Below are 17,677 nucleotides of genomic sequence, written 5' to 3'. Positions count from 1 at the left end.
AAGTTTTCAACGTACTGGGGTAAATGCCCGGGAGCACGATTAGTGGGTATATGGTCAGCCTATGTCTAGCCTTGTAGGAAACTGCCAGACTGTCTGTCTCAGTCCGTTCAGGCTGCTGTAACAAAGCACCATAGAACAGAGTGTGAGTGAGTGGGGGGTGGGGAAGAGGGGCTTAAAAACATCGGAAACGTACTTTTCACCATGCTGGAGGCTGAGAAGTCCACGGTCAAGGTGCTGGCAGATTCAAGATGCCGCTTTCTTTCTCACAAATGGCTGTCCTCTCACTGTGTCCTCACATGGTGGAAGGGGGCAAGGTTGCTCCCTGGGGATTCTTAAAAAGGCATTAATCCCATTCACCTCCTAAAGGCCCCACCTCCACATACTATCACACTGGGAGTCGGGTTTCAACATATGACTTGGGGGGGCAGTCTGTAGCCCTTTTGGGGGGACCTATAGTCTGCAGCACTGACTTCCCAAGCACCGCACCCTTTTGCCTTCCCCATCAACAGTGTCTGAGAGTTCCTGTCCTACAGCCTCCCCAGCATTCGGTGGTGTCAGTGTTGTGGGTGTGTTCTATTTTCAAACTCTAGCATTTTCTTTTGAAGGTGGGGAAACTGGAAAGTGCACACTTTTTATTACCGATCTGGGTCTGTTGACTGCTTGAAGCTTGTCTCGAGCTGGTTTATGTTCAGAGTTTGGAGATTTTCAGGCAATGTTGCTGAACTTCATCGGGTGCTCTGGGAGCCCTTCACCTGTTGTTAAAGTTGCTGTGTGACCATAAGCAAGTTGCCGACCTTCTCTGTGCTTTTATTTCCTTGTCTATAAAATGCAGATTATACCGAGCTCATAGCACCAGTGTGAGGATTAAGTGAAGACGTGTGTGCATGTTCCTGGCACTTGGTAGACACCAAATAATTATTGCTAGGAGTAAGTTCATACTCACATCCATCAGTTGTCTCTTAAAAAAAAATATATATATATATATATTTAGAATAGTTTGAGAGCCACAGAAAAATTGCAAAGAGGGTCCGAAGGGTTCCTATATGCTTACACTCAGTTTCCCTTCTTATTACCATCTTAATGAATAGGGAACATTTGCTACAATTGGTGAACCAGCAATGAGACGTTGATATGAACCACAGTCTATTATTCTTTATTCAGATTTCTTAGTATTTTTTCTCATGTCCTTTTTTGGTTCCAGGACCCCAGCCAGGATACCCCGTGACATGAAATCATCGTGTCTCCTTAGGCTCCTCGTGGCAGGGACAGTTGACCAGTTGTTTCTGATTACATTGACACTTAATTTTGTTATACTCCGTGGAATCCCTGTTATTGGATTCTTAGGTCCACACTTTATTCCAAAATTATTACGGGCTTCCCAATAGTAGCCCTGGAGCTGAGTGTGGGGTAGACTCCCGGACACCTTAAACCAAAATCGGACTTACTGAGATTCCCTTATCTGAAGCCTGCTCTTCTGCTCGAAGACCGACGCAGGCTGCCAAGAACCATATCCTGCCCACTTTGTCCTCACCTAACTTCTGGTAACGAATGCCTGACTGAAAATCGCTGATGGGGTGGATATTGTCGCCTGGGCAGGGAACTATCTCAGGCGTGTGGGAGGTGGGAAGATGAGGGTGCCCCGAATTTTTCCGACAGTCCCCGCAGACTGCCGACGGCTCCCAGTGGCTCTGAGCTGGACGCGTGCCACCTCAGCATGTTAGCTGTTAGCTGAGCTGTTGTGGTTTCCCTGAATATTAATAACTCTCACTGTTTCGGCTTGCGTTTCCTCCTTGACATCACTAAATGAAAACGCATCTCGGGCGGGGGTTTTAGTGTTCTGATGCCAAATCAAAGTTGGTTTATCAGCAAGCACCCCTCTCTAGACAAGGGCCAGCTCTGTGCTCTGGCTGCAAAGCTTCCCTTTTGAAATTGGCTCTTTTCTAAGAACTGAAAATAAGCACCCTGGGCCGTGACTTCACTTTTCTTGGAACTGCTTTACATTAGAAGAAAAAAAGAAAAGAAAGAACCCTCATTTAGCTGGTCTTGGATCACTGAGTTCCCTAATTCTTTCTGTTGCATATTCTTGTAAAGCTGAAGTTTTACCGCAAAATTCTTATGCATCAGGTGAAGCAGGAAGAAGGAATGACCACGTGAAATAGTCGGGTGTTTTGTCCCCTGGCCTGTTTGTGTATGATTTAATGATGAAGGGGAAAAGAATCTGGAAGACAGTCTGGACAGAGTCATCTTCAAACCCCAGGGAACCACGGCCCTGAGATCTGTTGGGCCACCAAACGGACTGGGGCCAGTGTTGCTAAACCTCAGGCCACAGTACAGACTCACTGGGCAGCTGCCTGTGCGTAAGGATAAGGGGGAAACACGAATCTTCGGCCATAGTGACCTACATCTAGCAGACATCTTGGAGCCCGCGTGCAAAGGACGACCCTCAGGGGCCCCTGCCCACTGAGGATGAGCAAGAGGCTTAGCCACTCCAGGTGGTCGGTGGTCCTGCCCTTGCCAGGCTGACCTCGGGCTTGGAGGCCGGTTTGTGAAGTGGGTGGAATCTTGAAGGGTCACAGGAACCGGATTAGATGGCCCCTCTCAGTGTGGATCTGTAGACAAGCACATAAATTATTCTGAAACGTGCTAGTATCTTTGTCCCCATCGGAGGGGCCGCCAGTAATGTGACAATGTCTTACTTACAGATCTCTGTCTGTGCCTAACACACACGGGCAGTCAGTAAATGTTCTGTGAGTGGCTGGTTTTTAGATAGAAAGGCAGAGGAAATACACACACAAAGGCATGATGTTCTTGAGTTTACACTCGGCGTGCAAGAGATTTCAAGTGAAAGGAGACCCCTCACAGGCCCTGTGTAAGAGGACGTTTTGAATCAAGCATCCCTGGGATTTTATAAGCATCCTGAGGGCGCTTGCCAGAATGTTTGAGAGCATTCTGAAGTAAAGCTAGGGAAGACTGGGTAAAAACATAAAAGGCTGGAGGAAAAGGAAAGAGACAGCTGAGTCAAAATAAAAGATTCATGTGATTTGGGCAGAATTTGAAATTACAGTCCTGTGAGAATCATTCAACATCTCTTGATAAAGAATGCAAATTCAACCAAGAGTTACAAGCCAGGGACTGCTTTCCCCTGTTACTGCATATTACTGTGTCAAGGCCCCTGGGAGGTTCTTTCCCCCTCCTCCGGGAGGACTGCCGCCAAGGAGATGAAGCCCTTTGCCCAGGGACATCTGACCCACAGGCTGGAGCAGAGATGGGTTTCCAGCCAGTTGGTGTCCCGCGCTGTGGGGGAGGCCGCCAGGACCTTCATTCTGAGAAACTCCTCAGACCCTCTGGGAACTCCAGGTCTATACGCTTGGGTACTGGCGCCCCCTGCTGGTCTGTCCTGGGCACATTCCATCACAAATGGGCTGACAGCCAGTGACCAGAATGGAAAGCCGCGGAAGGAAGCAAAGGAACAAAACGGGCTACGAGAGGCTTCACGGCTATCCACCCCGGGGGGTTTCACCCATTATGGCCAAGTCCTAATGGGGTGGGGGCTGGGGTGGTGTAGGGTTTGGCAACCAGATGGGTTCTGATTTTTGAATCTCAGCCCTGCTGTTTATTAACTGGGTGACCTTGGGTGGGTCACTTCACCTCTCTGAGACTTATTTCTGTCATCTGTAGAAAAGGGATGGCTTGGAGTCAGAGGGTAACTTGTCTTCGTGGCTGTTATGGGATCCATGCAGTCTTAGCAGGTGCTCAGTGTTCACTTCACTCGTCTTTCTGTCACTAAGCACTTCCTGAGAACCTGTTGGGTTCCAGGCTCTGGGGACACACATGGTGAACAAAAGTCATGTGGTTGTCTCTCTGACCTCCCACTCTGCCTCATGCCTCATGCATCCTGCTTACTGTTCAAGAAATTTCTCTGCTTTTAAGGACTCTTGTGATAAGATTAGGCCCACCAGGATAATCTCTTCATCTCAAGGCCCTTTATCTAATCACATGTGCAAAGCCCCTTTTGCCGTGTAAGGTAACATGGTCCCGGGCTCCAGGCATTAGGACCTGGACACCTTTGGGACAGGACATTCTGCTTACCCAGTCTGCCCTTGGGCCCCCACAAAGATGCACGTCTGTCCCAAAAGCAAAACATATTTACCCAGCCCCAAGGTCCCCGAAGGTCTCATCCCTTTTACAGCACAACTCAGAAGTCCCACAGCAGAGCTGAATCTCACTATCTAAGTCACCTGTGTCCGCTGTGGGGCGGGTCTGAGTGGAGGTCCTCTCCGTCTGTGTAATCCCAAGAAACAAGTTAACCTCCCAAAATACGATGGATGGCAACACAGAGCGGGTGCAGGATGCAGTCTGGCTCTGTCCCTGATCCAAGGGACCAGAGACGTGATATGGGCTAGAAAGATAATGAAGAAGGAAAAGACCACGAGGCTCCTCTGAATAGGTGAGTATCCTCGGTGCTGGGCTGCTGCTAAGGGTAAGGTAGCGCACGGAAATACCAAACTACTGTGCTTCCCGTTCACCTGCGCAAGTAGGAAGGGGAAAGGAGGCTCTCAGAAGGGTCAACTGTTAGCACCTAACTCTGTGTCCACTGAGGAAAGAGCAGAAATAGAAGTTTTCATCAGTTAGGTAGCACCTATTTTAAAAAGTCAGACTCAGACCCTACCCTGGGGCTTCAGTGCAGACTTCGGCAGAGTACGGCCCAGTCTTGGCCTCTTGCTGGTCAGCCAGCCTCAGGACTGTCTAATGTGGCTGATTATCAGCTCCACTGGGCTGACTTGAACCTGCTCCATTTGAATCTGTGTTGGTGGGGTTCAGAGAAATAGAAGCATTAGAGAGCTCTCCAGGTGAGCCTCATAACCAGCCAGGTGTGGCCGCTGCAGAGCTGCAGCTTCCTGGTCCCAAGGCACCAGGCAGGAGTCAGACCTGCCCCGGCACTGCTTGAAGGCTGAGCCCTTTGCCTCCTCAGATGGGGACACTGGAGTCCAGAGGAAGCACAAATGAAGAACTCAGGAGCCCACAGGACCAGGACCAAGAGGGCCACTCATGCCCTGTCTTCCCTGAGGAGGAGGAGAAACAGAGGATGGAAAAAGCCAACAGGGAGGAACTGGGGGCCGGACCACCTACCGGCACTCTTGGACGACCTGGAGTATCCTCGGTGCTGGACTGCTGCTAAGGGCGTTGCAAGGTACTGATATCTGGTTGCTTTCTTTCTTTTTTAAAGTGAGTCCTTTATCGGGGGCGGTGGTTTGGGGGTGGATTAGGTTTATTTACTTAATGGAGGTACTAGGGATTGAGCCCAGGACTTCATGCATGCTGGGCATGCGCTCTACCTCTGAGCTATATCCCCCCACCCGAGATCTGAATAGAGTATGCATTTTAGTTAATATCAACATATTAGCATTGGTCCATTAATTGAACAGATGTACCATTTGGATCAAGATATTAATAATGGGGAAACCGGGTGTGAGGTATAGGGGAACTCAGTGCTATTGCCACAATTTTTCTGTAAATCTGAAACTTCTAGAAAATGAATTAGTTGAAAAATAAGGCTGCTTAGTTAAATTTGAATTTGATAAATTTTTTTTTTAGTTTATCTCATGCAATATTTGGAACTCAGTTATAATAAAAATAAAATCATCTATTTATCTGAAATTTAAATTTAACTGGGCAGCCTATATTTTATCAGGCAATCCAACTCAGCAAACAATTTTTAATTCTACGTAATTTTCATGAATTTGGATTTAAATAGCCGTATGTGGCTAGTGGCTACGGATAGTATTGGGTGTCACAGGTGTAGAGCTGTCTGGCTTGCCCCGAGGTCAGCAGTTAAGAAAGCAGGTGAGGCCCTGAGAAGTTCAAGGCTTGCTCAGAATCTTCTAACTCCAAGGCCAGTCCTCTTCTCACTGCACTCACCTGGTTCCTACAGAGAATAACGGTGCTCTAAGGGCCGGTGGGAGCCCAGTGGGGCAGTGTTGGGCCTCTTGGAGGCCTGGAGAGGCATGAGGATGCAGAGTCTGGTAGGTGTGACAGCCTGGACTGATGCTCGAGACCATTGGTCAGGCACTGTAGTGCATCGTGATAAATCGGCCCAAACTTAGCATCCTGCCTGATGCAGTATGGTTGGTTCTCTGCCCAAGGCCTCAGTGGCTGAAATCAGAGTGTCAGCTGGCTGAGTTCTTTTCAGGAGGCTGTGGGAAGAAGCCATTTCTAAGCTCACTCAGTTGGCATTTGCAGGACGAGGTCCCTTGCTGGCTGCAAGTCGGGGATGCTCTTGTGATTTTCTTACCCCAAACCTATGACCCCCAGTCTACTCTTGAGAAAACCCCGAGGCCCCCTTCATTCCTTGCCATGTATTCCCCCTCCATCTTCAAGCCGGGAACAGTGTCAAATTCTTGAGCTTCCAGTCTGATTTCTTCATCTGCCCTCCTGGCCCCAGTTTAAAGGGCTCATATGATAAGGTCAGGCCCATCCATCTCAAGGTCAGTTGATTTGGGATTTTCATGACATCTCCAAATTCCCCTCACAGCCACACCTAGATTAGTCTTGGATTGAATGACTGGGAAAAGATGTGTACATGCCAAGGGCGGGACTTTTGGCAGGGGGCATCTTAGAATTCTGTCCACCCCAAGGACCCACGAGACGCAACAGCGTAAGGGGTAAAGCAGGTTCTAGAGACAGGCAACATAGTTTCAAAGCCCAGCTCCACCACCACTCAAGGTGTGTGTGGCCTAGGACACACAGCCTCTTCAAGCCTCTGTTTCTTCATCTACAAAATGGGAATCAGAATGACCTTGTCAGCTCACCAGATGGCCTGTATCTGACAGATGGATGGTCTGGACTGTGATGATGCGCCTTCCTGCTGTTCTCACTTCCTGCTGCCAGAGCCGCCCTGCCCGTTGCAAGACCCACTTTGTCTCTGTAGGCGTGAGAATGGCGTTTCCCCTGCTATCCCCACATTCCCTGCCTTTCTGGCTTGTGACAAGTCTCTTTAAGGAGCATGAGCTCATGGTTCAGGATCTTGGTCTCCCCTCGTTGGCAGGCTGGATCAGACTTGGCAAGGCAGAGAAATGTCAGCGGAGAAAATCTTTTTAACATGTTGATTGCCCAACACAGATGGGGTGTGTTTCCTGTGGGGCCCAGAATCATACTTCGCTGCAGTGTGATGCACTAATAGTATATGTGCTTATAGTTAACTGTTTGTTTTTCTAGTATGATTGGAATTGTTTTAAAAAACAATTTCTTTTTTTTCCGATTTTTAATTTTTTATAACTTTTGTTTTTGTTGTTGTTTTGGGGGGAGGTAATTAGGTTTATTTATTTATTTATTAAATGGAGGTGCTGGGGATTGAACCTAGGACCTCGTGCATGCTAAGCACATACTCTACCACTGAGCTATACTCTCCTCCCCAGAAAACAATTTCTTATTTTCAATTTTCAACCTCTTTACAGTTTTATTTCTTCTTGGAATGTCATTATTCTGCATGGAATAAATTCGGATAACGGAATAACGTGGGACACTGTGGCGTTACTTTGATATTTGTTAGTTTTGTTAGGGAACTTTTAGTTAAAGAATGGTTATAGTCTCTGAATTTTAGGTCCAATAATATGCAAAGGGATAAAGGAGAATTGATTCACAATTTACAAATTAGAAAAAAACTCCACAAGGCAAAACAATCAGAAGAATGTGCATCCTCTGTTGTCAGAAAAGCAGGCAAACTTTGAAACAAGAAGCTAGAAAAAATGTAAAAAAGACAGGAATATATTGTTCTAGTTGTCCCCAAACACCACAGCTTTGTATAAATTGTTTCAGCAAATATTATAAGAAAGTAACATAGTATTAGATAGTTTTGTTCAAAAGGAAATATTTTTATCTGTGTATATACTTATATGTTGTTACTATTAAATACTTGGGGTTTTGTTAGTTGAAATGCAGTCAGTTACAACGTGTCAATTTCTGGTGTACAGCACAATGTCCCAGTCATGCATATACATACATATATTTGTTTTCAAATTCTTTTTCATTAAAGGTTATTACAAGATATTGAATATAGTTCCCTGTGCTATACAGAAGGAATTTTTTAAATCTATGTTTATGTATAGTGGCTAACATTTTTGCAAATCTCAAACCCCCAAATTTATCCCTTCCCACCCTCCTACCCACCTGGTAACCATAAGCTTGTTTGCTATGTCTGGGAGTTAGTTTCTGTTTTGTAGATGAGTTCATTAATATCCTCTTTTTTTCTTTCTTTTAGATTTCATGTATGAGTGATATCATATGGTATTTTTCTTTCTCTTTCTGGCTTACTTCACATAGAGTAATGATCTCTGGGTCCATCCATGTTGCTGCAAATGGTATTATTTTATTCTTTTTTATGGCTGAGTATTATTGCATTGTATAAATATACCACAGCTTCTTTACCCAGTCATCTGTTGATGGACATTTAGGTTGCTTCCATGTCTTGGCTATTGTATATAGTGCTGCTGTGAACATTGGGGAGCATGTATCTTTTTGAATTAGAGTTCCCTCCGGTTATAGGCCCACGAGTGGGATTGCTGAATCATATGGTAAGTCTATTTTTGGTTTTTTTGAGGAATCTCCAACTGTTTTCCATAATGGCTGTGCAAAAGTACATTCCCACCAGCAGTGTAGGAGGGTTCCCTTTTCTTCAAACTCTCTCCAACATTTATCATTCACAGGCTTTTGAATGATGACCATTCTGACTGGTGTGAGGTGATACCTCGTTGTAGTTTTGATTTGCATTTCTCTGATAGCATTTTTTCACGTGCCTCTTGGCCATTTGTATGTCTTCACTGGAGAACTGCTTGTGTAGATATGCCCATTTTTGGATTGGGTTGTCGGTTTTTTTGTTATTAAGGTGTAGGAGCTGTTAACATATTCTGGAAATTAAACGTTTGTCGGTTGCATCATTGGCAAATATTTTCTCCCATTTTATATGTGGTCTTTCTGCTTTGCTTATGGTTTCCTTTGCTGTGCAAAAGCTTGTAAGTTTAATTAGTCCCATTTGTTAATTTTTGCTCTTATTTCTATTGCCTGGGTAGGCTGCCCTGGGAAAACATTGCTAAGATTTATGTCATAGAATATTTTGCCTATGTTTTCTTCTAGGAAGTTTATCATGTCTTGTCTTATATTTAAGTCTTTAAGACATTTTGAGTTTATTTTTGTGTATGGTGTGAGGGAGTGTTCTAACTTCACTGATTTACATGCTGCTGTCCAGTTCTCCCAACACCACTTGCTAAAGAGACTGTCTTTTCTCCTTTGTATATTTTTGCCTCCTCTGTCAAAGATTAGTTGACCGTAGACCTGTGGGTTTATTTCTGGGCTCTCTGTTCTGTTCCATTGATCCATATGTCTGCTTTCATGCCAGTACCACATTGTTTTGATTACTGTCACTCTGTAGTATTGTCTGAAGTCTGGGAGGGTTATTCCTCCAGCTTCATTCTTTTTCTTCATTATTGCTTTGGCAATTCTGGGTCTTTTGTGATTACATATAAATTTTAGGATTAGTTCTAATTCTGTGAAAAATGTCATAGGTAATTTGATAGGGATCACATTAAATCTGTAGATTGCCTTGGGCAGTATGACCATTTTAACAATATTGATTCTTCCAATTCAAGAGCATGGACTAACTTTCCATTTCTTTAAGTCATCTTTAATTTCCTTAATCAGTGTTTCATAGTTCTCCATGTGTAAGTCTTTCACCAACTTGGTCAGATTTATTCCTAGGTATTTTATTGTTTTGGATGCAATTTTAAAAGGGATTGTTTATTTTCTTTTCCTGCTATTTCATTGTTAGTGTAAAGAAATGCAACTGATTTCTGTATGTTAATCTTGTATCTTGCTACCTTGCTGAATTCTTTTATCAGCTCTAGTAGTTTTTGTGTGGAGCTTTTAGGGTTTTCTATATATAGTATCATGTCATCTGCATATAGTGACACTTTAACCTCTTCTTTTCCAATTTGGATCCCTTTTATTTCTTTTTCTTGCCTGATTGCTGTAGCTAGGACTTCCAAGACTGTGTTGAATAGATGTGGTGAGAGTGGGCATCCTTGTCTTGTTCCAGATTTTAGTGGGAAGGCTTTCAGTTTTTCACTGTTGAGTATTATGCTGGCTGTGGGTTTGTCATAAATAGCTTGTATGATGTTGAGATATGTTCACTCTGTATCCACTTTGGTAAGAGTTTTTGTCATAAATAGGTGTTGAATTTTATCAAATGCTTTTTCTGCATCTATTGAGATGATCATGTGATTTTTGTCCTTTCTTTGGTTGATGTGGTGTATCACGTTGATTGATTTGCATATGTTGAACCACCCTTGTGTCCCTGGGATGAATCCAACTTGATCATGGTGTACGATCTTTTTTATGTGCTGTTGGACTCTGTTTTCTAATATTTTGTTGAGGATTTTTGCATCTATGTTCATCAATGATATTGGCCTGTAATTTTCTTTTTGGCAGTGTCTTTGGTTTTGCTGTCAGGGTGATGGTGGCTTCATAGAATGAGTTTGGGAGTGTTCCCTCCTTTTCGATCTTTTGGAAGAGTCTGAGAAGGATTGGTATGAGCTCTTCTTTGTACGTGTAGTGGAATTCCCCAGTGAAGGCATCTGGTCCTGGACTTTTGTTTGTAGGGAGGTTATTTATTGCTGATTCTATTTCATTTCTAGTGTTTGGACTGTTCAAGTGGTCTATTTCTTCTTGATTCATTCTTGGTGGACTGTATGTTTCCAGAAACTTGATCATTTCTCCTAGGTTGTCCAATTTGTTTCCATATGTAGTCCATGTTCCATATATTCCATGTTCATAATATTCTTTTTTTTTAAATTTCTGTGATATTGGTTGTAATTTCTCCATTTTCTTTTCTTATTTTGTTTATTTGTGTTCTCTCTTTTCTTGGTGAGCTGGCCAGAGATTTGTCCATTTTGTTTACTCTTTCAAAAAAACAGCTCTTGGTTTGATTGATTTCTTTTCTATTTTTTAATCTCTATTTTATTTTACTCCCTGATCTTTATTCTTTCCTTCCTCTGCTGACTTTAGGTTTGGTTTGCTCTTCTTTTTCTAATTCTTTCAGTGCTAGGTTAGGTTAGGCTGTTTACTTGAGATTGTTCTTGTTTTTTGAGGAAGGCCTGTATTGCTGTAAACTTCCCTCTCAGGACTGCTTTTGCTGCATCACATAGATTTTGTGTGGTTGTGTTTTCATTGTCATCTGTCTCAAAGTATTTTTTATTTATTCTTTGACTTCATCATTGACCCATTGGTTTTTTTAGTAGCATGTTGTTTAATCTCCATGCTGTCGTTTTTATCTCTTTTTGTGTGTGTGTGGCTGACTTCTAGTGCTGTGGTCAGAAAAAGATGCTGAAAGTAATTTCTGTCCTCTTAAATTTGTTGAGGCTTCTTTTGTGCCCAAGTATATGATCTATCCTAGAGAATGTACCTTGTTCCTTGTGCACTTGAAAAGAATGTATGTTCTGTGTTTTGGAGAGGTAATGTCCTAAAAATATCAATGAAGTCCAACTGCTCTATCGTGTCATTTAGTATCTGTTGCCTTGTTGATTTTCGTCTGGAAGATCTGTCCAATGATGTTAATGGGGTGTTAAAATTCTACTATGCTTGTGTTCCCATCAATTTCTCCCTTTATGTCTGTTAGTATTTGCTTTACGTATTTAGGTGCTTCTATATTGGGTGCATATATGTTAACGAGTATAATATCCTCATCTTGTATTGCTCCTTTAGTCATTGTATAGTGTCCTTCTTTATCTTTATGGCCTTTGTCTGAAAGTCTGTTTTGTCTGAATCAGTGTTGCTACTCCTGTTTTCTTGTCGTTTCCATTTGCATGAAATATCTTTTTCTACATTTCACTTTCAATCTATGTGTGTCCTTCACCCTAAAATGGGTCTTTTGTGTGCAGCATATTTGAGGCTCTTATTTTATTATCCAATATGCCACTCTGTGTCTTTTGATTGGAGAATATAGTCCACTGACATTTATGATAATTATTGATAGATGTGTGTTTATTGCCATTTTGAACTTAGTTTTCCAATTGATTTGGTATTTCCTCTTTGTTTCTTTTTCTTTTTGTGGTTTGGTAATTTTCTTTTGTATTATCTTGGCTTCTTTTTGGTTTTTGTGACTCTTACATGCTTTTGATTTGTGGTTACCCTGTTTTTAAAGTATATTAATCCATTACTATATCTGTTTGCTTTAAACTTATCGTCATATAAGCTCAAACATATCCTAAAAAGGAATGAAAAAAAGAAAAAAAAATCTATATATTCTTGCCCTCATCTCCTATGTTTAATATTTTTGATGTCCTCTTTTACATCTTCATATTTATTCTATTGCAACTCACTGTAGTTGTCTCATTTCCAGTTATGGTTTTCTCCTTTCTATAGCATCCTGCTTCTTTTCTATTTATAGTAGAGCTTTCAATATTTGTTTTAGTATAAGTTTAGTATTGCTGAATTCTTTTAGGTTTTAAATTTTTTAGTTTTTGCTTGTCTGTGAAATTCTTTCTCTCTCCTATTCTAAAGGATAGTCTTGCTGGATAGAGTATCCTAGGTTGCAGCTTTTTCTCATTCAGGACTTTGGCTATATCTTCCCACTCCCTTCTGACCTGCAGTGTTTGTGTTGACAAATCAGCTGAAAGCCTTATGGGGATTCCCTTGTAACTATTTTTCTCTTGCTGCCTTTATAATCATTTCTTTATCTTTAATTTTGGCCATCTTTATCATAATATGTCTTGGTGTAGGTCTATTTGAGTTCTTGCTTAGGACCCTCTGTGCTTCCTGTACTTGGATATCTGATTCCTTCTTTAGGTTTGGGAAGTTTTCAGTCATGATTTCTTCAAATACCTTTTCAATCCCTTTCTCTTTCTTCTCCTTCTGGGACTGCATACCAATGAATATGGTGTCTTCTCCTGAGAACACGCCAGTGATGGTGACACAGGTCTGAGGAGACAGTGGCTACGGTCTGGCCACATTGCCCCTCCTCCCATCTCACACCAGCAGTGTTGCTTTTTGTTTTAACTGGGGACCCAGGCTATTCTATTCTGTATACGCTCCCAGCCATGGCCCACAGCACACTCCAGCCCCATGAGGCTGCCTCTGTGCAGGCGGCCGCAACCTTCTACCCAGCTCGGGCAGCCAGTCCTGGCTGAGGAATCTTGGGTAATGTAAAAGCAAGCTTCAGTTTTGCAAAAGTTCCAACATGAGTGGTTTATAACTAATTGGAAGAACATCCCTCTTCTCAGTTGCCTTAATCCTTTTTGCAGTGCTCAGGCCTTAAGTGTTCCCAGAAGGCTGAAGGGGGTGTGATGGGCTCCCAGAGTGGTCATCACAATGACAAAGAGGGAAAAGAGCTCATGCCTGCACCTGAGGGTCCTAAGGCTGCAGCCAGCTTGCTCTGGGGGAGCAAGGATGCAGTAGGTCACTAGCCTTCCTGGCAAGGGCAAAGGGATAAGGGTCGGCATAAGAGAGAAGGAGGATTCATTCTGGCTTTAAATTTAGCCTCTGGAACTGAAAATCCTAGAGGCAGAGTTTGAGACCCAGACAGAGAAAGGAGACTGCCAACAGTTAAGTCCTCTCTGAGCTGAGGAGCCCCTGAGCCTTCGATGATAAGCACAGCACTTGGCTCCTTCCATTCTGTTATGAAGTTATTTTCAGAGACACAGAAGTTGATGGTCCCACGGTCGCTTCCTTTTTGGGTTTCTCTGTAAGAGAATGTTCCCAGGGACAGATGATCTGGCCGGGACCTGGTCCCACAAGTGTTCTTAAGAGGGAAGCCTCCGTCAGCAGACTGGAACTCAGCCCTGGCTGACACCACTGGCTCCTCTGTTCCAGGTGCTGCAGAAACAAATGGCTGACCTCAGGCCCCCAGGTCAGAGAGACCCAGTGTGTGTCCCCGTTCCGGCTTTGCTGGTCTCTCTCTGTCTCTGGACCTTGTCTCTCAGAGCCGCTATGGTGTTGCTTATAAGATGTGAGAATGATACCCTCCCCACCCCGGGTGGTTTCAGGATGAAGGATAGCACGTGCGGCATCTCCCCAACAGCATGTCACCTGGAGGGGGCCTTGGGCCAAAAGGTGGCACTGCTATTAGAGTTATAAGCGTTTGTGGTTTCCTCTCTCTGGCTTCACTTCCTTCCTGAAAGCCCAGAAGAGGCTTCTTGGGAAATGAAGGGACTTTCAGATCCTGGCGCACAGCTGGGAGCTCAGGTGACTGGGCTGGGTGGTGGGATTGACCCACCAGAGCCACTGAGGCACAGCTGACCAACTGTCGAGTGCTGCCAGCCATCCTGAAAACACTACCTTTGTTCATCCTGGGCGGTGTGCCACTACTGGACGAAAGGATTGTCAGGTCTTGTTCTGCTCAGGACAGGCCACTTGTAATAACACTGTAGGGACAGACCAGGTCCTGTGCCTCCCAGGAATTCCTAGCACAGAACGCGTACAACAGGTCCCAGCCCTTTGGCACTGGCCCCTCTTGTTACTATAAATGCCACAGTTATGTGAAATGGACCTTCTCTTGCAGAAGTGGGCTGCCAATCTTAAAATAGTCTCAGGGCAGGTTACCAAGCTGTTTTAAGGCTCCATTAGGAAGAGGCTTATTCTAGAGTCAGGGGTGGGTCTCCCTATTGGGAGGGGCTCCATGGCTGGCTAGCCCCTTGTTTTATGGAAATTCTGACCTGTTCCAGTCACCTGAGAAGCTGCACTAAATGGCTTCAAAGCAGGACCTGCTACATATTTTGGGGGGACCCAGGATAAAGTGAAAATGCAGGGCCCCTCATTCAAAAATTAAGATTCAAGATGGTGACAGCAGAGCATCCTGGAAAGTGTAGGAGTGCTTCTGAGCGCAGGGCCTGGCTGTATACATTGCACACCTGTGAGGCTGGCTGTGGTCTAGAGAGAGGGCACGAGGCGGGCGGCTGTTCCACGGCACACGGGAATTTGGATGAGTTGACTCAGTTCTTTTCTAGACCATTGGTTGGGGAAGGCTGGTGAGATAAGCAGAGCTGAGAGGTGGGCTGAGTGTGACATGCAGTGACAAAGAGGGGGCAGGCTCCAGGCAGCATCTTTTCTCTAGAACGGGAGGTTCCTAAGTGTGGACACCTGATCTGATCGTCTGTCACAGGGCTCAAAGTGAAACCCAGAAGACCAGGCAACGATGCGTTACAACTGTCACTCCCCAAGTCCAAAACCATATTTTTTTCTAATTTATCCTATCTGTGGTTTTGGATTATGCATCTCTTGTTATTGCTGTTGGAGAAAATGGACCAAAATCCATCACTGCCAGACCTTACTAGCCGTGGGCATGGAAGGATAAACTGAAAGATGGTGAAAGCATTTACTCCTTGTTTCCTGGGCCTTTGATCTTCAGCCCTGGGCATTCCTACAAATACTTTACCCATGGCCAATCTTTGTGAAAAACCCAAACTTCTCTATTTTAAGTGACATTTCAAAATAAACTTAGATTGGCTGGAAAAGGGCAGTCCAACTGGAGAGCAATTTGTTCCTGAAGAGAATGGGTCAGAGGTTGCTAAGGAAACTATTGTTTACAAAGTTTAGCTTATATAAATTATTGGTGAAAAAGAAGAACCAGTGCCATTTGATTCTTTCTCCTAGATGGTAAACAGGAAGGGAAGGCTATTCCTGGGTAAAGTGAGTCATGGAACGTGGGAGGCTCAGATCCAATGGGCCGAAGGACTCTCTCTCTTTCCCTGGGGCCCATTTCTAATTTACCTGCCAGGCTCCAGATTAAAAGGCAAACAAAAGCCCTTTATCTGGTTGGGTGGGAGCAGATGAAAGATTCTCTGGGTGGGTGGATGGGAGGAGTAAAGAAGTCTGCAGAGATTGAGTTTTTTTTTTTTTTTTTTTGAAAAGAATCCCTTATTTTATTATGAAACCAAAATATCATTTGCAGTGTGTTCCTTTTCATACTAGTTTTTCTTAAAGAATTGAGATGTAATTCACATAGCATAAAATTAACCCCCTTTAAAGTGTACACTCCAAGGTGGTGGTTTTCAGTGTCTTCACAAGGTTGTGCAACCATCACCACTAATTCCAGAACATTTTCATCACTTCCAAAAGAAACTCCATACCCATGAGCTGTCACCCCCCACCCCAATCCTCCCATCCTGCTCATGTTCTGACAACCAGAATCTACTTTCTGTCCCTATGGTTTTCTCTATTTCTCTCTTTCATATATATGGAATCATATAATGAGGCATTTTTTAATCTGGCTTCTGTTGACCTAAAACAATAAAGCAGTGAATTATTTTACCGGTAAAATTGCTTTATTTGGGACCAGCAGAGAATTGCAATTCAGGATATGCAATCTATGCAAACCACAGGCAGGTGTGGAGAACAAAGGAGAGGCGGATTCTTTTATAGAGGGGAAAGGGGAGTTGGGTGGGGCTGTTATATACAAGGAGTCCATTGGAGGGAACTGGGAATTTGAAGTGTAGTGGCTTTTCATTGGCTGAATTGGGACAGTCTCTCATTGGCTGGAGGAGAATATCTTCCTTTCTCCTGCAGGAGGAGTAAAGTAGTAATGTGGAGATGCAAGGTACATTTCTTCCTGTTGGGTCTGTAGTTGATATTGGGTGGTGGGATGTGAAAACCCCCTCTTCTGGCCTCCCAGCTCCATTTCAAATGAGGTTTCTGTTTTAATTTTCACACTTCTTTCCTTAGCATATTTTCATGGTTCATCCATGTTGTAGCATGTGTCAGTGTTTCATCCCTTTTTATGACTGAATTATATTCCATTGCATGGAGAGACCATATTTTGTTTATTCTTCAGTCAATAGGCAGTTGGTTGTTTCTGGTTTTTGAAAAAAGAGACTTCCTGACACCTAATGAAACTGTAGGAGTCCCAGAGCTGGGCCAGTCCTAGGAAACAGAAATACTTATCTGGAAGTTAAGAAGAAGACAGCATGGTATTTGATATTTCTCATTTAACAACAACAAAGCCTTTTTCTCAGTGTTTAATCATTATATCCAAAACTACTGAAAGGTAGCAGATATGTCATCTCAAAATATGTTTCTTCGACATTGGATTATTTTGAGCTGATTATCTTGAGGAATAATAGATTTACAGAAGCTCTAAAAACAGAGTAGAAGTTACTCTTTTGTAAGGGAAATTTACATTTTTAAAGGAAGTCTCTATTTGTAACGGTGTCTCTCTCTCTGTACCTGAAGAGAAAGATGACTAAATCACAAGAGAGTCTTTATCAGTGGACAAAGTCCTTAAATCTGCATAGCAAATCTTACCCTTGTTAACATGCTTTTCCTGATAGCCTTCCCATGATGGCTTTCCCACATCTTTCTTTTGTCTTTGGTATTTAAGCTGATGGCTTAGGCCACCTTTGGTGTTAACTTGTTTTTCCCTGGTATCTCCCATGTTTACAAGAGGTAGACATGTTAATAAACTTCCATTCATTTTTCTGTTATTAATTTGTCTTTTATTACAGAGGTCTGAGCCAAGAACTTAGAAAGGTAGAGTGAAAATTATGTTTTCTCCCTTTGTTTCTGGTGACCCAGATATTACCCACTGGGACACCCTACTTGCTCTGGAGCCTGCAGTTGGGATCCTGAGTAAACTGGCAGAAGCCAGTGAAGGGTAAAAATTCTTAGCAAAGTCAGCTCTCCCAGATCCCATAATGCC

Source organism: Vicugna pacos, chromosome 18 (assembly GCF_048564905.1).
Source record: "Vicugna pacos chromosome 18, VicPac4, whole genome shotgun sequence".
Lineage (NCBI taxonomy): Eukaryota > Metazoa > Chordata > Mammalia > Artiodactyla > Camelidae > Vicugna > Vicugna pacos.
Note: the sequence above shows the minus strand (reverse complement) of the source record.